The sequence below is a fragment of the Canis lupus genome, chromosome 28 (genome assembly GCF_011100685.1).
Source record: "Canis lupus familiaris isolate Mischka breed German Shepherd chromosome 28, alternate assembly UU_Cfam_GSD_1.0, whole genome shotgun sequence".
Lineage (NCBI taxonomy): Eukaryota > Metazoa > Chordata > Mammalia > Carnivora > Canidae > Canis > Canis lupus.
In genome coordinates this window covers 19,864,951-19,888,649 of record NC_049249.1, presented here as the reverse complement: position 1 = coordinate 19,888,649, position 23,699 = coordinate 19,864,951, and the positions used below count along the sequence as shown (strand labels likewise).

The window sequence follows — 23,699 nt, the reverse complement described above, 5'->3', positions numbered from 1 at the left end:
TATAGAAGTGATGAATCACTATATTGTACACTTGAAATCAATATTATACTGTAAGTTAACTAACTGGAATTTAAATAAAAACTTTTTTAAAAGACTCAGGAAGATTCATATCTTTTAAAGAAAAAGGATATGAATAGAATAGAATTAGACACGAAACCATAGATTTGGGCACAAAAATGCGTGGAGTGTTTTCTTATTTATATGAATAATTGCTAACATTTAAGTAGTACTATGTGCCAGGGACAACACTAACAGCTTTATGCAAATAATCTTATTAACTTTTCATTCTACAGATATCGCTGAGAACCTAAGTTGTTCCAGGCACTGATAGAGAGGTGTGAGTAGCATGGTATAAAAAGTCATGAACGAATTCACATGAGGCAGTAGAAGATGCACGTCTTCTCATGGGAGAACTTCTAGAGGACTAAAGGTGAGGTGGGAACCTTCTGGTAGGGATGGTTAAGAAGGCTTTTTGACAAGGGTGGTGCTTAATTTGAACAAGGAATAATAGTAGTGAGAACTTTAAAAGGGGAATTTTGAGGTGGCCACAGTTCATGTTAGGCAAAAGAACTGCAAGAGCACGTGTAGAGAGGAAATCCCTTAATATATGACATCAGGTTTGAACGATTAAGGATATATTGCATGCCCAATGAGAAATTGAAAATTCATGCCCCCTGAAAACAAAAACAAACAAACAAAAAAACCCCACGCCATCCCTTAAAGATATCATTGCCCTTATTTGCACATTTAAATCTCATCTTGGATGTCATAGCTTCTTTTTATCCTGACTTGTTTTCAAAACAAAGATTGTCTTTTATTTAGTAAACTCTATCAGAGACATCCTGAGCCAGGCTCCCCAAAATGCCACTTTGCCTTATGTCTTTAAATTTATATACAAATACTATGGCTTTTCTTTATGTGTATCTTGATCATTGTCGCATACCTCTTGAAAGTGTGAAGGATGCATCTGTGTCTCCAAAGGCATACTGGCCAGACATCATCCCTGCAGCAGCCAAAAGTGAGAGCCTGGAAGAGCTTTGGAGGAGCAATGTGAGGAGGAACCAGACTCCTCAGAATGTGCCAGCCACTGCAGAGTGTAGATTCTGCTTACATCAGATACATGTCTAGGAGAGGAAGAAGTTTCCTTGTTTCTTCTAAGCTCCTTCCAGTTGGTTTGGGAATTAAATTGGCATGAGACAGATGAAAAACAAAAACAAACAACAAACAAAAAAACAAACTAAAGTGCACACAGAGGCACAATAATGAAATTAAGACTTCAAGAAATGACCAGCTCAGGAGGTTTTTACACTTTTTTCGACAAAGAGACAATAAATCTATGAGGAATTGACAGGATGAGAAAATGTAACTTTGGGAGCTACAATTGGTAAGGAATTCTAAACAGAATTTGGGCTGGGAAAATAAAAGAATAAAAAAGTAACAAGGGTTGTTTATATAGTCTCCCTGGCTCAGATTTCTTACAGAGCAAAGATTCTCTTTACCCGTATTACAGGGAAGGAACTTTTCACTTGGGAGATTGATTTCTTGCTTTCTGGAGTCTAAGACAGGTTGAGAGGCAGGGGCGATCAGAGCGTTATTTTTGCAATGGCTGTCTCGTAAGTGACATTTATTTAAAATGAATATTGATGAATGAATGAATGAATATTTTGGCCTATTGATGAATAGGCCAAAGTAGCACATTTGGGGGTAGCCTGCTCTTGGCCCCTATAGATGCAATGGTTAAAAGCTTGGCAACAAAAGTGAAATCTTACTATTCAAGGTTCATACTGAAAGAACAGGCATTATTCTAAAATTCTGATAGAGATAAAAGGACCTGGATGCTCTTATAGGAAACTACGTAGTTTTTACATATACATCAAAGCTGTCTTGTCTCTGCTTCTGCTGAGATCTACTGAATATTTTTCTACTACCTTAGATCAGTAATATGCCTTTTTACTATTCAAAATGCTTCACTTTGAAGAATTTTGTCATGTTTCTTCAGTTTTATTATCATCATAGTCCTAAGAGATAAGAAGGACAGATATGATTACCGACATTTTGTGGGAGATGAAGCTGAGAGATGGCTGGTCTAGCAGTGTGGTTTACATGTAAGGTGTTGGAAGAAGGGGAGACTAAAATTTAGGATGCAGAATTCCACTGATATCTGGACTTGCTCAGGCCTTTTTGCCATGGGCTGGGGACAGAGTTATGTTTTGGCTGAAGCCAGCATTCCTGCACATCAGGGAGTACCATTGGGATTGGGCACAGGGCTCCTGGGGTCCAGGAGAACTGATACAGGTGATATGTGCTGGGCTTCAGAACAAATTGTCTGATTCAGGGTGATTGAGGGGTCATTACTGGCCTTATGAAGTGGCCATTGAGGGAACTATTAAGATTTACTTCAAGTCAGATGTCATTGCCTCATGATAGAAGTGTTATGTTTTATGCTGACAATTATAAATCAGTCATCAATGGCTCCCTTTGCTCTTCTTGTATCTGATTGAGGCTGGGGGTTGGAGACAAGGCAGAGGGGAGTTTGCTGAACACTAGAGTAATGATTCTACTCCACCCTGATACGCTCTATAGTATGATATTTCAGAAGCTGACCTTTAACAACAGTAATAAAAGTCACCATATCTAAAAAAAAAAAAGTCACCATATCTTTTGAGCAACCCTCTATAAGAACATTTGCAAAATATCATCACTATGTTATTTAATTTAATCCTTACAACAACCCTCTGAAGTAGGAATTATCCCCATTCTAACACTGTGGAAACTGAGTGGAGTATTAATGACTGGGGTCCTTGAGCAGAAATTTACTAGAGGACAAATGGGAGTTCCAGGCAAGGCTTTTGGGGCTTATGCTCAAGCACATGTGAGAAAAACAAAGGAAAGGATCCTTCAGGCTGGCTCTCAGAACAGAAGGTGAGGCATGTTTCTTTTTTTAAAGATTTTATTTATTCAAGAGAGACACACAGAGGGAGGCAGAGATATAGGCAGAGGGAGAAGCAGGCTCCATGCAGGGAGCCCGATGTGGGACTCAATCCCAGGACTCCAGGATCACGACCTGAGCCAAAGGCAGAAGCTTAACCACTGAGCCACCAGGCATCCCAAAATCTGGTCAAGGATTTTTTTTTTAATTTATTTATGAGAGGCGCAGAGAGAGGCAGAGACATAGGCAGAGGGAGAAGCAGGCTCCTCACAGGGAGCCCAATTTGAGGCATGTTTCTAAAGAGCCTGAGGTGGCAAAGGAGTGATGTCTAAGTATGTAGGGGGGGAGATACAGGAAATGAGGCATGCAGGCACAGTGGGTGGAACATGCTTCATCATGCACTGCATGTCTCATGAGCACGTCAAATCTCCACCCTTTGGTGTGATTTTTTTAGTGTTATAGTGAGGAAAAAAGTTAGTGAAAGGTCAGGTCAGCACTGTGGTCCACCTTGGCATAGACTGGTTTGGTTCAGTCTTCACCAGTCTTCCTGGTTGAGTCTCTCTTTTGGTAAATGTGTTTCTTCCACATGTCTGTAAGATCTACTACTCAAGAGGCATAGGGGTCCAGCTACCAAGAAATGCTGAGTTTTGAGGTCAGAGTTGAGGGACCCAAGTCCAGCCCCAGCTCTGCCTCCAGAGAGGTTAAGAAAGCCGCCACAAATTATCTAGCCAAAAGGCGACAGATCAGCAATTTGAGTTTTGCTTTGACTTTGACTCCAAAGCTCTTTCTACTGTCACACTGCCCTTGTGTATTGGGTTCATGCTGAAGTTTCTTAAAGAGGAATTCCTAAGCCAGTTCAAGTGATGGTAGGGGAGCCCTTGGCATGAACAGAAGATTCTAATTGTGCCCCTTTCCATGTTACTCTGTTCTCAGGTTACTGGCCTCTTTTATTCTTTTCATGATGCCCACCCATTCCTGTGAATGACTCCTGTAGCATCACTAAAATGTCATCTCCAGCTTGTTCTCCAGGAAGGATGAACGTGTGGAAGCTGGCATTTGATTTCTTCCTGCTGGCTACTGACCTTAGAGAGACAGCATGGACAGTGTGGATACTCACTCTAACATCAGGCATGCTATCAGGTAATTGTCTGATCATACTGTACTCATGAGCCAAAGGCTTGACGGCTCTAGTCATTTTCTCTAATTAGAATGAGAGAGGAGATGGGAACCCAAACTTATTAGTCATCTGATCCAGGGCTTGCCTGTTTGGAAAGTCAAAGGTCTTTTGCTTATTTCTTCACTTCTTTCTCTCGATTAGAATCAAGGGAAGGGTTTTTGTCACTCGGGTTTGGAAATGCTGCCTCTAATCTCTACCTGACTAGCTCTGGGTAGATAGAGGGATTTTGAACTGAGCAGCCTTGGGTTCTCCAACTGGCAACTGAAACTACATTCAGAGATGGTCCTCTGCCCCCCACATTTAAAATAACCTGGGGTGTTTTAAGTAAATGTAGCCTCTGGAATTAGTATTTATTCTGTTGATGGGGGCAGAAGAGTGAGCAGGGTTATTGATGTTTTAATAATCCCCTAGGTGATTCTTAGTAACACTAAAGTTTGAAAAATATTTCCCTAGGGAATTCTTCTGTAAGGCTTCAGAGCCCATGAACTTTCTGAGATTGCCTACACATTGCGTGTATATGAGCATTTTTTTTTTTTTTGGAAAAAGTTGAAGTCCACAGCTATCTATAACTTCTCAAAAGAATCTGAAATATTGGGGTACAACCCTCTGAAGCAGGCTGGAGGAGAGGTGATGATGCATGTATAAGATGTCAGAAAGAGGAAATACAATACCTTTCTCTGGAAATAAACACTTTGTAGTTTGTAAAATGGAAATGAGTTTTTGGTACCATCTTTCTTGTTTATCCACATAAATAAGATTTGTGTTCTGAAGATAAAATATGGTGCAATTTTTTAACTCTAATAATAGTGATTAGTAGCAAAGACTCTGGAAACAGACTTCTTGGGTTTGAAATACTGCTTCATCATTAATTAGCTCTGTGACTTCATGAAAATAACTGACTCTATGCCTCTATTTCCTTATATGTAAAAATATTCTTAAAGGGTTCGTACAATCTTAAATGGCTTGGTAGCCCTTAATGCAGTACCTGGCACATAGTAATAAATATTAGCTGCATTAGTAGTAGTAGTAGTAGTAGTAGTAGTAGTAGTAGTTGCTGTTGCTGTCATCACTGAATTAATAACATGTTAAAGTAAGCACATCTAATGCCCCCTTAGCAGATGTGTAATGCATATTATCTTTCTTCTATAATTATACTCTCTTCCTTGTCCATTTTCATGTTTTAGAGGGCTGAGACCCTCATTCATCTTTTAAAAATGTTTTTTTTTTTCCTTTTTTCTATATATCCCTCACAGCATTTATAAATAAATACTCAGGGGCATCTGGGTGGCTCAGTGGTTGAGCATCTGCCTTTGGCTCAGGTCGTGATCCTAGGGTCCTGGGATCAAGTCCTGCATCAGGATCCCTTCAGGGGTCCTGCTTCTCCCTTTGCCTATGTCTCTGCCTTTCTCTCTATGTCTCTCATGAGACACAGAGAGAGACATGAGTTTACTCTCATGAGTAAATAAGTAAAGTTTTTAAAATAAATAAATATTCTCTCAGAGTAAATACTAAATTCTTGTGTGATTTTTGGGTTTGTTTTTATTTTTTTGGACTTTTCTTGGTCCACAAAAGCAAACAATACCCATGTTCTTGTGCATTAGTGTGATAAAATATTATATACCCATTAAACATATTATATAGATCTGTATTTAATGATTTTAAAATTTTACACAGCAAAGCAATATATAAATATGTATAAATATACATATATTTTTAAAATAGTAAGATTTTAAGTTCCATGAGGGTAAAAATTTTTGTCTGTTGTGTTCTCTGGTGTATTCTAAATATCTAACAGGGCATCTGGTACATAATAGGGGCTCAGTAAACTTTTTTGTAAACGGAAAGAAAGAAAATGTGAAAAGAATTTGGAAAGATAAAACTCAAATATTATCATTGATTGTGACTATCTTAAGTATCATTTAGATTGAGTTTTTTGATGTTTCTTATATGAATATATGCTAATTTTATTACTTAAAAATATTTTAAACCAAACATAAAAAGATCATTAACCTTATAAGCTTCATTATACTTAATTCTAGGCACCTAGATTTCACCAAAAAAACTCAAATCTCTAATTACTAGTGTTGGTAGATATTTTTGATGACAAAGGTGGTAAGGAGATCACTTTGTATTTTTTTTTTTCTGATTGTGTGATAGTCGATGCATCTAGGCCTTTCCTCATCAGTTGTTTTTGTTTTTGTTTTTGTTTTAGAAAAGAGACAGATATGGAGGTTCTTGTACCAACAAGACTGTATACTATATACTAGACATTCTGGTGACCTGTAAGTCCAACAAAGAAAACATATATCTCAATTTAAATCTCAGACATTACTTGATACTCATCTATGTATTTATCTACATGTACATATTCATATTGCACACACACACACACACACACACACACACATGCATGCACCCTTAGCCATATGAATACTGTGAGTAAAGCACTCATATTTTACCTGTAACTCCTCACCCAGGAATATGAATAATTAGAAGGTCTTGCATGGCAATGGAAAAGAACCTTGCTGATTGAAGTGCTTAAATGAAAGGCAACCAGACAAAAGGAGAAAGAGAAGACAGAATAGACAGCAATTGAGGTACAGAGAGACAGACAAAGAGAAAAGATCCCAAAGACTATGATAGAACCAGAGTGAGAGGGAAGAGCAGGAGGAAGGGAGAGAGAGGGAGAGGGAACAGGACTATGTCAAAACATGGAGACCCAGAGATCCAAGGAGAGAATCACAGGCAGAGTGAGAAACTGAGGGAAACCAGTGACAGTGGAGAACTTGTAACTCATCAGAGTTTTCAAAAGTTCTAGAGTGGGACTTGATCTTACATCCACTAGAACCTTTCTTACTAATAAGTTGGGTGTTTTTCATTTTGTTTTATGTTTTTTTTTAAAGTTTTGGTATAATTTCTATTTTTTTCCCCATAGATACCATGTCTTACTACTAAAGGACCTGAAATATATGCCCCGTTGCAGGGCACAAGGGTAACCAGTACACCACCACAGTCCCCGTTTGAAAGAATGTGCTGGTGGTTTCTGATGTTACAAAGAAAGGGTATTTCAATTTTTTTCCCGTTGGCTTGCAATTTTTTTTTAAGATTTTATTATTTATTCATGAGAGATTCAGAGAAAGAGGCAGAGACACAGGCAGAGGGAGAAGCAGGGAGCTTGATGTGGGATTTGATCCCGGGACTCCGCTATCACACCCTGTGCCAAAGGCAGACACTCAACCATTGAGCCACCCAAGTGTCCCTTGCAATGGGTTTTACTTTTGAAATAGTACTCACCTTGTGGTTAGATTTCTAGGCAGCCCACAAAAGCTTCAAGTCCTAGCATTAGAGCTTATGTTATAATTTAGATATTGAAAGGGTTAGATAATTTTATAGGCTCATCTGAGCATAAAACTAGAATTAGTAATTTCATTTCTGGTGAAAACTGTGCATTTGAGGAGATATGGGGGTCCCAAAGACTTAAATACCTTTGCTTTATTTTTTGACTCTTCAGACATTCCACAAAGGTAGTTGGTAGCTACCTAACCACATATACCTGTTCTTTGTGGTGGTAGGGGGGAGTGATTTAGGAATTTTTTTCTCTTTGAAGACCAAGTCAATTATTGTGTATTTTTGGTGTCTTTTTTAAAAGATTTTATTTATTTACTCATGAGAGACACACAGAGAAAGAGAGGCAGAGACACAGACAGAGGGAGAAGCAGGCTCCACGCAGGTAACCTGACGTGGGACTCATCCCGGGACTCCAGGATCATGCCGTGAGCCGAAGGCAGATGCTCAACCACTGAGCTACCCAGGGATCCTCTATTTTTGCAGTCTTTAAAAGCTTCATTTTGGTTAGTGGGACTGCTTAAAGGATATATTCAACTAACAGGCTGTACATTTTATAAGAACTTTAACAGTCATTAATTTGGGACACGAGCTCATCACTGAGCATAGGGATGGGCAAACTATGTTCCCTGTGACAAATTTGGTTTTCTACTTGCTCTTCAAAGTAAAATTTTATTGGAACACAATCTCGTTCATCTGTTTTTACACATCATCTATAGCTGTTTTTGCACCAGCAGAGTTGAATAGCTCTAACAGTGACCGTAGGTCCTACTGCACCTAAAATACTTCCTATCTGGACCTTTACAAGAAAAGCTTGCTAACCGATGACCTAGATCATGGGGAAGAAACGTTTATCCATCCCTTTCATATTCGTCTATGTTGTTTTGAAATTTTTTTGCCATGTGTATGTATTCCTTTTGTAATAAAACTATTAAAACATCTTGGATGACTGTGCTACCTGCTAAGATGCTTTGCCCCGGAGGTTACATTACATATTGTGGAGGCTGTAGCTGCTATACAGGCATAAAAAAATACAATTTAGAGTGATAAGTACATAGTAATTATAATCAAGATTTGTGCTAAGTCCTGTGAGGACAAAAATGTCTCCGGGAGAGGGAAGGAGTGACTTTATAAGGAGCTGATATTTGAGCTGGCCTTTAAACAAGATTAGGGATTTGCCAACCAGGGACTGTTGGGAGGGAAAAGGTTATGTATAGCCATTTTGCCCTCCCTTTTATGAGAACTAGGTCTACCTTGTGGTTCTTAGTACTTTTAGCGGATGTGATTAGTCGTTCTTCCTTTTTGGTCTCCTCTGTGTCCTTGCCATTTGGGACTCAGTCTAATGGTCCTTAAATACCGTGTGTTTGATTTCCTTCTTCCCTTTGAGCATCATCTCTTTGACTGAACCAAAGAATCTGAGCTCCCAAACAGATTTCTTTCTCATCTCTTTACAGTAGAATTTTACTAGCATGGTTGTGATGAAGCTTCTTTCTCCTTGATATTTGTTATGTGGCTTCTTTTACACAAGAGAAGAATGAGTGACTCTGTCATATTTTGGGCATGGGGCCTGAACCAGAACAGCTGCTGGGGTGCATTATTCTTGTCATTTTCTGCTAGTGCAGTATTGTTACCCTGGGGAGTGTGATGGTATGCAAGAGGGAATGACATCATAATTATCTATAGTCAAGCTGTTACACATACGGATGTGAGGAGGGCTTGTGTACCTAAAGTAGGTATTCTTACCTCTTGATTTTAACCTTGCCAGCTTTCTCAGAGCTGTTCCTAAAGAAGAAAGTTAACTCTTAATCAGACTTTGTAAAAATTTTTTTTCTCCAGTAATTCTCATCCATCTCTTCTTCACCGTGGATTTTTTTTAAAAGTAAGTATACATTAAAAAGTGTCCACATCATTCCTGCACTGCTTGTAGGATTTTCATAAATGAAAACACCTGTGTAGGGAGCACTACGATCAATAGGAGAGCATTAGCAGCTCCCCGAGGCCTGACTCATACTCCCTTATAGTCAGTTCTTCCACTAGGATAACCTATTTTGACTACATAGCATTGATTGGTTTTACTTGGTTTTATACTTCATATGAAGTTTATATAAATGGAATCCAATTCTGTGTCCTTTTTTTATGCCTATCTTTTTTTGTTCAATATTATGTTTTCAAATTTCTCCCATAATATACTTACTTTTCAATTATTTAAACTATATAATTTGATATTAATATGAGTCCTTCTTCTATAAACATTCTTTTCTGTGTTTTTTAGTGAGCATACAGACCCATCTCCAGTTCTGAGGACAGCAAAGTTTAGCTTTAATAGATACTGCCAAATTTTTTTACATAGTAATTGTATCAATTGATACTTCTATCAGCAGTGAAAAAGAGTTTTGGTTACTACACATACACCGACACTTAATATTTTACATCTTTTTAATTTTATATATCCATTGATTATGGAATATTATTTTAATAAGTATTTCCCTGATTACTGTTAAAGTTACTTGTTCATTTGGATATCAGTATCTCTTTTTGCAAATTATTTGTTCAAATCTTTTGAATTCTATTCTGTTTCCTGTCTTTTTCATATTGATGTTTGGGAGTTTTTAGTTTAGTTTTAGTTTTTTGTTATATATCTAATCTTGCTGAGACATGTGTCACATATATGTATATTTTCCTATATGTGATTTTACTCTTTACTATCCTAGTGATATGTCTCTCAATGTACAGAGGTTCTTGATTGTAATTTATTCCTGCATAATAATAGCTGCTCAGAAATTTTGAGGGATTGGTTTAAGAAAACCAGTCTGCGGGATGCCTGGGTGGCTCAGATCTGCCTTCGACTCAGGGTGTGATCTCAGAGTCCCGAGATGAAGTCCCACATTGGGCTCCCTGCATGGAGCCTGCTTCTCCCTATGCCTGTGTCTCTGCCTCTCTCTCTCTCTCTCTCTCTCTGTGTCTCTCATGAATAAATAAAATCTTTAAAGAAACAGTCTGCATCAGTCATCAAAAATGTTTTCCTATATTTTCTTACAAACTATTTAATAATTCATCTGCCACATTTTGATGTGTAATTCATCTTGAATAGATTTTTGAGTATGGTATAATATAAAAGTAAAGATACATACAATCATGATTCTTCTCTACAGCTATGCAGTTGACAAAGGATTACTCATTGATAAGATCATTGTTTACTCATTCTCTGCTGAGTGCCCTTTGCCACAGATTTGCTGACTATATTTGTCAGTGTGTTTCTGGACTCTCCACTCTAATCTATTTGTTGGTTTTTCCTTGTGTTAATGTTATATTATTTTAATTATATGGCTTCATCATAGGTCTGTGTGCCAACCATCTTCACATGTTCAACAATCTTCTATTGTATGCTAAATGGCATAGAAGATAATTGAGGAAATACAAATGGTTCCGGTTCCAAAAGAGAAATTTCCCTTTTCCTCTGTTAGGATCATCAGTAGAGAACAGACCACCTCAGTCTTACCAAGGGCTGACATGGGTTTTGCCTGTGTTTCAGATGTGGTAAGATTCAGTCTTTTTTGGCTAGCCCCTGCTACCATGGTGTGATTCTCCATGACTTTCAATTGAGATTCTGGTATCTCTGGTGTCTTCACCTCCAGAAAACAGCTAGAAATTCAGGGTTTTTGTTTGTTTGTTTGTTTGTTTGTTTGTTTTCACAAATATTTAGCTTAGCATTGGTCTTCTACCCCATCTAATACTCTTCTCTGCCTTTCTTTTTAAATTTATTTTCTAAAATATTTTATTTATTTATTGACAAAGAGCAAGAGAGATCCAGAAAGCACAAACAGGGGGAATGACAGAGGGAGGAGAAGCAGGCTCCCTGCTTCCCGATGCGGGGCTCAATCTCAGGACCCTGGAATCATGACCTGAGTTGAAGGCAGATGCTTAACCGACTGAGCAACCCCAGCACCACCTTTTTTATTGGAGAATGGCTATGGTTTGAAGTCCACCAAACCCTCCACCTTGTCACTAAGCAGAAATGGCTGCTAATTTATGTCAGCTAAGGAATCATAGCTTTCTGCCAACAGTCCATGCTGGGCCTCAGACTTAGCTTTTACTATATTGAGATGTGCCACCAGATGAAATGTGATTTAGATTCTCAGTATCAATTCACCATGCCTCCTAAGGTTTTCATGAGTTCCCCGCATTGGACCTCTGCCTCTTTCTAGTAGGTTGTTTACTAAGCATGGCAAAACTGCAGGTTTGCCTCTTTGTGTTCCTGTACATCCTCAGAATTCAGCAAATATGTTGTGGAGCAAACTAGACATACAAATCTCTTAGAATGGAGGCAAGGAGAACAGTTAGAAGGCTAATCCAGGCAGGAAGTTATGGTGGTCAGAATCAGCAGGTCACTTATAAAGACGAATGGACGTAGGATAAAGTGGAAACATTTGATACAGATTTTAGGCTATATAACCAGTAACCATGGGGAATCTAGGAAGGAAGGTGGGAAATGAAAGAGACAAGGAAGGTAACTCACAGGTTTCCAGATATGACCACTGAGTGCCTGATGGCAATATGTGTTATGATAGGGGACAAGTTAGGGGTACTGGATTTGGAGTTGCCAGTAAGGAGGAAGAAAGGTTAATCTAGTCTGCTGAGCTCTGCCTCTGTACCTTGCTAGGTGGGGGAAGCCCAGTACCACTGAGGATCTGTGTGTGTGTGTGTGTGTGTGTGTGTGTGTGGTTTAGTATGTGTATGTGCACATATGACTTCACCTGGTCTGACTTGCTCACAAGAGTGCAGTCTCCTCTGGCTCTTTCCTCACTGCAGGATTTTAAGTCAATGGTGACTATACAGAACCTTCCGATATGGGGGATTTTCTGTTGTTTGATTGAGTCTGTGTGCTGAATAAACATATCATGTGGTTACCTACAAAATCCATCCTGGACACCAAATACAAATCACAGGTGTTTTTCTACAAGTCCATTGTGAACAAAATTAAGGACTTGTGCTATGACCTTTCCCTGAGGGAGAAGGTGTGGCTCAGAGACAACCAGCATTATCATAAGGAAAGCAATCCCCAAGGTTAGTGACCCCACTGTGGTTCTTTGTAAACTCATTAACTTTTCATGGTAACACAGAGGTGAGCTGCCACTCTTGAATCTGTATCATCTGACTATCCTTTTGAAGCTTCCTGAATGAGGTATACATTATTTGTTCCAGTGGTCAAGGAAAATATATGAATCTAGGCCTCTGTGACTTTAAATGAGTTATGTCAAGAGAATTGGTAAATAATCTGACCTCCAGCCATGATTGCTAAGCCAGTTATATCTTGGGTCTACTACCAGTGGAATCAGTTTTGTGCTTTTCCGCCCTTTCTTGAAATATACTAATGTGAATCAGTTCTCATTAAAGACTATAAGATGTCAGAGAGCTTTTTATGTTAAAAAGGTAAATGTTGGGCATCATTCAAAATCTTCTGTCCCGCCCCAATAAACTTTGAGTCAATCCCCTATACTGTTAACAAGCGTTAGTGTATATGATGTCTTATGATGTAAAAGGTTCATTTATTCAATCTGTAATGAATTAGTAAATGCACGAAAAATGAAGACTGCCACTTCATTGCTGATTTTCCTCCTCTCACATCTTGCTTCCTCCGAGTTATCCTTTATTTAAGCATCCATCTCGGGAAAGAACCAAAGATTAGGATTGAGTCCTGATGTGGGAGACTAAGAGGGTGCAAAGTCACGTGTAGAGAGCATAGAGAATATGTGACTGATCGTCAGTGATTTGGCCAGTGCTTCGTAACAATGAACTTTAATGCTCCACTCCCCCTGAATGTTAGTGAACGTGGCTGATGGAAACCTAATTAGGAAAGACGCTAAACCGACTCTGTAGAAAGCATGGACTTTTGATTGAATTGGTGAGTTTCTATTAATAGTAATAGACAATTGAAATTACAGGGTTTTTTAAGTAATGGCAGGACTTCTTCTCTTACTGATGATCTTCAACATAATCCCAAGAGGTATTATTTTGATTTCAGAATGTATGGTGAGGTCATCCCAAGAGTTGGCACCTCTGTAATCCCCAGAGTGTCTGCTAGTGAATCTCTTGCCATGCTAGCATGAATAGTTTGGCTTCCAGTTCCAGTCCAATTCTTCTGAAAAGACTGCTGTTTTACACTGTCTTGGCATTATAGAATTCCTTGTACTGCTGACGTCAGAACTTTACTTAAACCATCCCCATGAAATTGGTAATTCATTAAGGGTCAAGGGCTGGCTGAGTCATTCCTAATCAGATTGGCTATTTGATACATATTAATTCTCTCTCTCTCTCTCTCTCTCTCTCTCGTCTCTGTTTCTCTCAATCGATTAAATCTCCAGAGGCTCATTTTGATAATATATATATCTGTTCTAATTCCTTGTGGAAAGGCTTCCCTCCACCAATTTCACTTAGTCTGGTGGGTTTGGAGTTCCTCAGAGTCTATGAGAAGGTACATGGAAGCCAAACCTTAGAGAAGCCAACTTGCTTCCTTAAGAAGGACGTTATTTTCATGAAAAGTGACTGCAAACAGCAGTAAAATTATATGAGGGAGCGTAAAACATCTCATTACTCTAGAGCCAGCCTTATCCCCTTTATGAGCTCCATTTAATTAATTATTAAAGGCTAGGACATTTCAAAAAATTTATCAGCCTCTGTTAAGGTCAAAGTGATAAGATTCACATTTAAATGTTTTAGAAGTTGTGTTATTTCAAGAACTCTCTCTTGCATTGGAGGGGGTAAACTGAAATGTGGAGTGGAGGGGTCAGGGCTGAGTCAGGAACACCTGCTGCTTCTTTGTCCACTGTTAGCTGGTGACCTCAAATATGGTGCTTAGTTTTCCATAGGTAAGGAGGTAAAAATACTGTTTACAAAGTTGGTTGTGAGGGATCTGTACTTAGGAGAATGGCTGGCCTAGTTAGGGGCCTGCCTCGCTGTAGATGTCCACTGAACGTTTGGGCTCAACATATATATCAATCTTTTCTTTAAAAAAAAAAAAGATTTATTTATTCATGAGAGACAGCACAGAGATAGAGAGGCAGAGACACAGGCAATGGGAGAAGCAGACTCCATGCAGAAGAGCCTAGATGTGGGACTTGATCCTGGGACTCCAGGATCATGCCATGGGCTGAAGGGAGGCGTTCAACCACTGAGTCACCCAGGCATCTCTACACCAATCTTTTCTAAGGCATTTGTTCAGGAAGTTTCATGAAATGCCAGTGTCGTGACTTGTGAGCACTGGTCCAGGATATTCTTAGGCTAGGGGATGATCATCTGCCTCATCCTGGAATATTAAAAGGTTTAGTGCTGATTTGTCCCTCATTTGTGAGTGATTTTTGAATAAGGTCACATAACCTTTCTTAGTATTTCATTCCCGTCATTTGAGCTAGGATCGCCGCAGACCAGTGTAATTTGGCTCTGAGTGAGACTGCTCAAGTTTCAGTCTCATCTCTATTATTTAATAAATAGCAAATTTAGTCCAAAGCCTTGAAACAGATTGTAGAAGCTGCTCTGTGGCCTCCTTTCCTTATCTGTTAAATAAGCACTTCATACAATCTTCAGGAAGCTGATGTGAACCAACACATTGAAAATGTTCTAGAGAGTACCTGTCACATCATACATGCTCATAAATGTTAATTGATATTTTTTCCTTCCTAAGTCCTCACTTGAATGCAATAACCCATCATGGAAATCAGAAATGCTGAGTATACTGCTAATACTGTAATAATGCCAACGGTAGTTCTCTGAAGAAAAAGAAAAACCTGTCTAATGCTCCCCAGTTTTATTTTATCTAATTTTTTTTCTCTCCTCCAACCCTGATTTCTCTTTGTGGCAGAGCAGCAACAAAAACAACAATGACAACAACTCTTGTCAGAGACCAAACTGCCAGAAACTAAGGATGAAAAGATCACCCCTCCTCCCTAGTCTTCTTCTGTGTCCCTGGGGTTTCTTTGGCAGGAATGTTTTTATATATTACCTCAGGAGACCTGTAGCTGTGAGTAGCAGTTTTCCTGGAAACAGAGGCAGAAGGTTCCTGCTTCCTTTATGGCAGGCTCATGTTCTCACTCAGGGAATCAAGCATTTCTTCATACAAGTGGAAGTACATGGTCTTTCCTTTCCTGGCTCAGCAGTTCCCACCCCCCAGCATCAGGCCAAGTCAAGACAAGTAGGGCTGTGACCTGGAGGAGTCTCCGTGAGCCCCACGAGAGAGTTTGGAGTGTCTCTCAGACAACAAAACTTTGATGGACTTTGACTTCAGCAATGACTCTTCTTCCTGGCAAACTACATGTTGGATGACCAAAGAAGATGCTCTCTGCAGAGTGTAATCCAGTCACCAAAGCCAGAGGTTAAGGGGAAGTTGCCATTTTCCCTTGTTGTTTACCTGTCAAGGGTCTGTTGTCCGAATCTTTCAGTTATTGGTATCCTGGCTTAGTACCCTCTGCCCTGGTATTTGAGTGTGTATATCAGCAGTGCTCGTGGCACTGCTTTGAAGTTTGTGGTCCTGCCACTCTAACTGTATGACTTCGGGCCTTCAGTTAATCTAAGTTTCAAATTTCTTCTCTGTATGATGGGAGTAGTTATGCCTGTCCTGCTTGCTTGATCAGATACAACCCCAATTTTGTAAATCTGAGAACTTAGGGTCCCAGATCTGGGTAGGAAGCTTATGTGCTAACCCACACAGCCTTTGTCTGCTTGAAGCAGCCACCCCTCACTGGCATCCTGGATAAATGATCCTCCAGCTTCAAACTGAGCTCTGGCTGGGGATCTGCCCACTCAGGAGCTGATTGTTAGAAAATTCTTCCATGGGCTGAGTTGAAATCTGAACCCTCCAGTAACTTTTACCTGCTGGTTTCTATTTTCTATCTCACCTGGACTCAACGATACACTTTTGTCACAAAAGTATTCTGTATATTGAAGACTACTGCAAAAAGTCCCACCATAGTTTTTTTTTTTTTTTTTTTAATTAGTTATCAAGTCATCTCTTCAGCTCCTTTGCTTTGCCTTAGGGGGTTCTGATCTAGGGTTGACCGCATAGAACAGGATATGGTGCAGTGTTCTGAACATTATCAGGGATCCTTGTGGCATCAGTTATAAAACTTTGCCTGGAGTTCTCTGGGGGAAGGTGTTATTAATTATTATTAATGGCAGATGTCACCACCCATAGTGTGAATGCACAAATCCTAGAGCCATAATTGGAAACACATGCTTCTTAACAGGTTTTAAATTATTCTACTTCACTTGTAAAAAAAAAGTATTTACTCTTATACCACCTTGCATTATTTTTCATTCTGAAGAGTAATAGAGATATATGAAATTTTGGTAAAAAAAAAAAAAAAAGAAAGAAAGACCTAGAGAAGAATATAAGGAATAAAATTAAAGTAATTTTTAACGCATCTATTTTAAAAAATAAAATTATATTTTTATACCTTATCCTTTGGTTGTGTTTCTACATATATATCTGTTTATGTGTAATTGTTGAAATTATGCAACATATGGTCCTGTGGTTCTATGTTTTGCTCTCTTACTGAATATTATGTTGTCTTTTCCGTGCCATTACCACTTATTTATAAGTGTTATCATTATAATGATTGCATCACAATTTCTTATTGAATGAATACACAATAATTTACTTAATGAATTACATCCTAATCCCTGATTTTCAATCTCCTAGTTTTTAGGAGCTTCAGGGCTGTTACCTCTAGATTCCTGTGTAAGTATTATTCCCAGTAATCCCTTCACCCCATTCTTCTTTTCCTAAATGAGAATTAAAAGACATATAGATCAGATCTTTTTAGAGCTGGAAAGCTGAACACAATGAGTTGTGGTGTGTGTGTGTGTGTGTGTGTGTGTTTGTATGTGTGTCGTCAACTCACAAATTCAAATTTAAAATGCTATTCTGGTGATTTATCTGAATAACAAAGGGTTCAGGTTTGTTTTATTTGCTTATACAAATTGGACTCACCAAGAGCTTGAGTGGTCTCTCCCTTGATCAAGGAAATCGAGGAAATTCAAGGATCAAGAAGTTGTTGTCCTTTGATGTCATGAAGAAAACTCAATGCACTTGAACTCCCAGCTGGAAATCAAAGAAACCCAGATTTTTTTTCCATTACCATAATCTAGGGCTCCCTTGCTTCTTAGAACATAGCCCTGGCAGCACAAAGGCTCCACTCCCATATAATGAGGTCAGTCATCTGGTGTAATTATTAAGGGGTCAATACCCCACTTCTCTACAGACATAAACCAGTCATCAAAATGGGGAACTAGAAATCTGTGTCTTTTTTTTTTTTTTTTTTTTAGAAATCTGTGTCTTTTGCAAAAATCTCCAGGTGAATTTTGTTAGGTAAATTTAAGAAATGGATCATGACCCATACAATAAAATATTTCTAGGCCATCAACAGCCTGAGAAACAATTGCCCCACACCTGTATTTCCAAGGAGTATTAATGTATTAGATATGAGACTTTACTTGATGTATTGTTTCATCTTTAGTGACTATCAAAATCATATGATTGGAAAGGAGTAGCTTCATAAACCTGTAGCCAGGCTGATGAAAGGGATTTTCTCCAATATAGAAGTGATCATTTTTGAAAGAAGCATCCTACTTCTCCCCAAGAGCATTGCCACTAATAAAGAACCAGCTGCTCCTTCCATCATGGGCCAATGTCACCCTTGTGGAATGGATAAAAACTGTTATCACCTATGGGGACTGGCTGATTCGAGGCAGTAGCATATGGTTGACTGTTAAATCAAAATAAAACCAAACAGAAACTTGTGGTTGCTTAGCCTCAGTAGAATTCTCAAAAGCCAATACAAATGACTAAGCCCAGATACAGCCTCACTCCATCTGTGTTTTATCTCCAGCCTAGAGGAACAACCTTATTGGGCTTGGTGTGCTGGGATGCTTTCAAAGCACTGTCCAGACATTTCTGAGGGCTCAGGTTTCTGTTTCTGCAGATGAGAAACTACTGATCATGTATCTCATGTGCCTATTAGGAAGTTGAAAAATTATCTCCTGACATGACCCCGTCCAATAGTGAGGGTGTCCATACACGGGAACAGGTCCTCATAGTGGTAGGCAGTGGTAAAGAGGAGTCAAAGTTCTAGGTTCTTCTCTTTCCCTTGGTATAATCGCCAACAACCAGGAAACCAGATCTTTAAACCTCTAACTTTGTTCTTTGCACAGACAAAATAATTAGATAAGAATTACCTTATGAAAAAGCAAGAAAGGGAGAAAGTATGGGAAGGAAGAGTGGGAGAGAGGTATGACCAGTCTTCTCTACTCTCCACATTTAAAAACATTCAGAAGTGTGAATTGCTTGAAAATAAGAATAGCTTCTCTTTTCTTTGTTGGGCCACCTGCAATAAGCCTGCCTGTTTTTTGTTCCCTCAGTATTGTGGAGTTGTTAAATTTTGTGGATAGGAGCTATAGGACCTTGGCTTCCAGTAGAACAGGAACCACAGCAGAGTGGGGCACCCCGCCCTTGAAGTGTTGTCCTGTACAAGAAATGCAGATGAGCCTTAGGGCCATTTGTATATTTCCTGCATTTCCTGGAGCATTCAGGAAATAAGAGGCAGGTTCCATGAATATGTGCCCACTTCTTACAAGGAGGAGAGAGGCAGAGATGGCTCTAGCCATGCTGGATCTGTGAGACCCTTCACAAAAGCAACTGGTCACTCTGAGTCTGGACATCAGTTCAGCCCAGAATCTTTTAGGTCTTGAAACCCTTTCAGTACAGGGTGTAAGGGCTGAAGAGAAAAGTTTGGTGCCCAGGATCAGGGCCTGAGGGAACACATACATGTTTTATTAAGAGCAGAGCCATGGATCACAACCACTGCAGGTACATACAGCAGACAAACTGGGCCCAACAGGAAGATTCCAGAGGCATTCCACCTGCCCCAACTTGAGAAAATTCAGGCATCTCCTCAAACTGCCTGATTTATTTGATTTTTAAAACTTGTTTTCTTTCCTATCATTCCGCTTTTTTTTCTGACAATAAAAGCAACAAACACTTGATACAAGCATCTAGTGATGTAAATGATAAAATCTAATGTGGCAATCACCCATTATTAAGTTACCACCTATAGATAACCACCATTAACTAGTATATATTCTTCTAATTTTCTTTCAATGCTTTCAGGAACATATAAAATGATTGTGTGTATATTTATAGAACAATGTTTCAATACACAGACACCCACACAGAAACATCATTTCATATAATGCATATTATGCAATTTGCCTTTTTTTCCCCTGAAAATAGATTTCATTTTTTCCCCTTTGGAGTCATGCAAGTCTACCTCATTCTTTTTTAAGTAATAGACTTTAATTTTTTTAGAACCGTTGTAGAGTCAAAGAAAAATTGAGCAAAGCCCACATACCCTCTCCTTATCACACATGCAGCCCCCTCATGTTTGACATCCCACAATATCATGTACATTTATTACAATCCATGAACCAATATTAGCACATGATTATCAATCATAGTTTACATTAGGAATCACCCATAATGGTGTACACGTTAGGGAGTTGATAAATGTATAGTGTTGTACTCACTATTACAGAATCAGGAGTAGTTTCTCTGTCCTAATGATCCTCTTTATTCAACCTACACATTCCTTCTTCCCATGAACTCCTGACCACCACCGATTATTTTATCATCTGCATAGTTTTGTCCTTTCTAGAATATCATAAAGTTGGAATCACAGTTTGTAACCTTCTCACAATGACCTCTTTCACTTTGCGATATGCATTTAAGGATTCTCCATGCCTTAATGTGGTTTGGTAGCTCATTTCCTTTTAGAGTTAAATAGTATTCTATTGTATGAATGTAACAGTTTTTCCACCTGTTGAAGGAAATCCAAGTTGCTTCCAAGTTTTGACAATTATGACTAGGTGGCTATAAACATTTGTGTGCAATTTTTTCTGTGGACCTAAGTTTTCAACTCATTTGGGTTGATGCCAATGAATGTTATGGCTGCATTGCATGAAAAGAATATGTTTATTTTTATGAAAAACAACCTGCCATACTGTCTTTCAATGTGGATTGTGCCTTTCATGAGTCATGCCTTTGCTGTTGTATTTAAAAAGTCATTGGCAAACTTAGTCTTTTATATTTTCATTTATTATCTTCCAGGGATTTTGTAGTTTTGTATTTTAAATTTGGATGTATGATCTATTTTGAGTTAATGTTTGTAAAAGGTATATTTGTGTGGGTCTATTTCTAGGCTCTCTATTCTTTTCCATTGATCTCTGTTTATTCCTTTGTCAATACCACACTGCCTTGATTATAGTAGGTTTGTATTAAGTCTTAAAGTCAGGTAGTGCCAATCCTGCAACTTTGTTCTTCTTCAATACTGTGTCAGCTATTCTAGGTCTCTTGCCTCTCCATGTAAGCTTTCAGATCAATTTGTTGATATCCACAAAATAACTTGCTGGGATTTTTGACAGGGATTACATTGAATCTATAGATCAAGTTGAAAAGAAACATCTTAACACTATTGACTTACTACTCATGAGCACGAAATATCTCTCAATGTATTTAGTTTTTCTTTGATTTCTATCAACAGAGTTTTGTAATTTTCTTCATGTAGCTCTTTTGAATGTTTTGTTGGATTTATACCTAAGGATTTTATTTCTGATGCTAATGTTACATCATCTTATTTAATGGCTGCAAAACAGTCTACTAAATGAATGTATTTAAGGACGCTCAGTAAGTCTTCAGTGCATATTTATTTTGGATAACTTTAAAAGTGAACGAACAAAAGCATACCTTTGGCCATTCACCAAAGCAGAGATGGTGATACATTACTTGGTCAAGCTGGAGGTCCAGAAAACAAATGATGCCAGTCTCTATTTATCACCCAGAGCTACAGTTGTCAAATATACCAGCATAGGGCAGCCCCAGTGGTTTAGCGGTTTAGTGGTTTAGCGCTGCCTTCAGCCCAGGATGTGTTCTTGGAGTCCCAGGATCAAGTCCCACACTGGGCTCCCTGCGTGGAGCCTATTGCTCCCTCTGCCTGTGTCTCTGCTTCTCTCTCTCTCTCTCTGTGTCTCTCATGAATAAATAAATAAAATATTAAAAATATATATACCAGCATAAATAGCAAACTAGATTATGCTAATAAGGTGAATCTACTAAAAAATAAGTACCTAAAAACAACTTAGTCTGATAGATAGACAGTTTTTATTCTTGTGTGTTTCCAAGAACCACTGATTCAAAATAGTATAGCTGAACCTTAACACATTTCTAGTGCTCAGGTTACATGAGTAACCAAGCCAGGGAAGCTTAAAGTGATGTTTCATAACTGTAGTCTAAATTGTGATCCATTAGAGATCATTTTGGGATACCTTTGATATGTATGTGCTCACATCTCTGATGTACTCCATAAGATAAGACTATAAAGGGGGTTTCTGTTTGAACATTTAGGGAAAGTTTCAATTTGTTACTTGTTTAAAAATCCCCTTTAAAAATCTGAAAACCTCCTCAGAATTTAGTCCGTTGTTTCTTCGATATCCCAATGCTTTGTCCATCCTACCTGCTCAGGAAATGTGTGTCCTGAATTGTAGCTGATTTGAAATTTAAGCGGACTTTACCTCAAGTGTAAACCCCACTGCTCATTGCCCAGGCTATTAAGCCTGCCATTTCCTACAGCAGCCTACAGAATAAAATTCTATTTAATTGTTCAAGCACAAGGGGTAAAAATATTTAGATGCCCTGCTTCTCTGAGGCTTCTTTCATGGACCTTGCCATCAGTTAGCAGTTAAGTTAGAAAAAAATAAATGTCATGAGATGGCCTGATGGAGATTCAACACCACAATAAAAGTGTAATACACATATCTCAAAAGGATGATTTGAGGATAAGCATGTAATATGAAAGAACTATTCTTCCTCACTTTTATCTAAATGTATTAAAAATATTTGAAGAGAATGGTCATTAAGCTAAAATTACAAAATAAATCCAGAGGAGCAGACCCTATTTCTTTGACTCACTATATTATCCATTACTTAAAGTTTTATCTGTAAGACCAGTAATCAGTATAAGCCTAGCACTCACATTACTGGTTTCCAACAATTATCAATTGTTCTCCTCAGACTGATTCAGAGTGAGAAGTTTCAACAGGCTGGTTTAAAAGGAATTGCAACTGTGATCACCAATCTTGAGCAAGATTTTGACCTTGGTATTCATCAACAATTGGTGAGTTTGGAGTTCATCAGGAGAGATGTAATGGAATTCCACCCCACCCCCAAGGATTCTATATGAGGGCCCTTTTTTTTTTTTTCTATATGAGGGACTTTGATACACTTTTAAGCAATAGCTCTAGCACTTTTGACTTTGTGGAGGACGGATTGGTTTAAAAGGATGATGTATTTGCAGATTTTTAAGGCCCTACTGTAGTTTCTTTTCTTTTTCTTTTCGTTTTTTTTTTTTTTTTTAAGATTTTATTTATTCATGAGAGACGCAGAGAGACAGAGGCGGAAAAGCAGGCTCCCTGCAGGGAGCCCGACGTGGGACTCAATCCCGGGGCTCCAGGATCAAGCCCTGGGCTGAAGGTGGCGCTAGACCGCTGAGCCACCCGGGCCACCCCCTATTGTAGTTCTTAATTGCAATGTTAGCTAAAGGGATAGATGTTAGGAATTAACTAATATGCATGGTCTATAAAGCCATAGATATATCAGGTGGATAAGGCTCATGAGTTAGGCAAATCAAGAGATGATAGACTGAAAAGTGATCTCTAACCCTAAAGGGGGCAGCAGATGTCCATCTCCAGGTAAATGCTACACAATGCCAGAGAACTCAGAGGAGGAGCTGAAAATCCTCAAGTTTGTTTTAAGGCTCACTCTGGGATTAGGCAAATAAATAACTTGCTTTGTCCCATAAAATGTTATTCATGCAGAAGTTTGAAAAACTGCTTGCATGAGTCCTTCTCTTCTCTTGGAGTCCCCCTACCGTAAGTATAAGCCTAGGCTTATTTGCCTGAGAGTGAAAGACCAAAGGAGGAACGAAATGTATCCCAAATAACCAGCCTAGACAGCTAACTTCCAAATATGAGGGAGCTCAATCAAGATCAGCAGAAACACTCACGCAGCTGTAGCCAACTGCAGACACAGTGAGTCCAGCTGGGTTTGGTGTAGATCAGCAGAACTGCTCAATCACCCACCCCACAGATTCATGAGAAATAATACATGCTGACTGCTGTATAACATTGAGGTTTTATGGTTGTTGGTTA

General features: G+C 38.8%; 1 long non-coding RNA gene across 1 annotated transcript in view; it reads left to right on the top strand.

Moving 5' to 3' along the window:
- The first annotated feature begins 297 nt into the window (after positions 1 to 297).
- Positions 298 to 23,699, top strand: part of LOC119866582 — an 87,201-nt gene continuing 63,799 nt past the window's right edge. The window contains exons 1-3 of the long non-coding RNA XR_005380281.1: positions 298 to 430; positions 3,863 to 4,069; positions 22,564 to 22,666. This is a non-coding gene — a long non-coding RNA (uncharacterized LOC119866582). The remainder of the gene's footprint in view (positions 431 to 3,862; positions 4,070 to 22,563; positions 22,667 to 23,699) is intronic.